The sequence below is a fragment of the Calidris pugnax genome, unplaced genomic scaffold, assembly GCF_001431845.1.
Source record: "Calidris pugnax isolate Ruff unplaced genomic scaffold, ASM143184v1 scaffold160, whole genome shotgun sequence".
Lineage (NCBI taxonomy): Eukaryota > Metazoa > Chordata > Aves > Charadriiformes > Scolopacidae > Calidris > Calidris pugnax.
Window position 1 is genome coordinate 32,088 of NW_015090871.1, and position 751 is coordinate 32,838.

Genomic DNA, 751 nt, shown 5'->3' on the forward strand with positions numbered 1-751 from the left:
GGGGACACTGCCCGGGTCCCTGTGCCCGTGGGGCTCGGGGGGTCCCAGTGGCGGGGGGTGACAGAAGTGCCGGGGGGACCCACCATCCCTGGGGTCTCTCCAAACCACTGGTGCCGCAAACCCGCGCCGTGGGGCCGGGTGGGCAGTGCCGTGCCCCCCGTCTCCGCCATCCCCCCGTGTCCCCGGTCCCGTCCCGCTGTCCCCTGACGCCTCCCCTCCCCACAGGCCGGGGCTCATCGACATGAACCGCGTCTATCGCCAAAGCAACCTGGAGAACCTGGACCAGGCCTTCACCGTGGCCGAGCGGGACCTGGGGGTGACGCGGCTGCTGGACCCAGAAGGTAGGGACATGGGGGATGGTGTTGGGGGGAAGGGGGTCTTGTGAGCCCCCGTGTCCCCTCCCGTGTCCCCCCCTGACCACCCTCCCCTCCCCGTGCGCAGACGTGGACGTGCCGCAGCCGGATGAGAAGTCCATCATCACCTACGTCTCCTCGCTCTACGACGCCATGCCCCGCGTCCCCGAGGTGCAGGACGGCGTCAAGGCCAACGTGAGGCTGGGGGCCGAGGGGGGGGCGTGCGGGGGGGTGTCCCCCACCCCTGTGTCACACGCTGTGCCCCCCCAGGAGCTGCAGCTGCGCTGGCAGGAGTACTACGAGCTGGTGACGCTGCTGCTGCAGTGGCTGCGCCATCACACCCTGCTCTTCGAGGAGCGGCGCTTGCCCGGCAGCTACGAGGAGACCGCGGGGAGACG

General features: G+C 71.1%; 1 protein-coding gene across 1 annotated transcript in view; it reads left to right on the forward strand.

Annotated features, from left to right (window-relative positions):
* PLEC (plectin) overlaps positions 1-751 on the forward strand; it is a 47,220-nt gene that overhangs the window by 19,471 nt on the left and 26,998 nt on the right. The gene's annotated exons all lie outside the window — the stretch shown is intronic.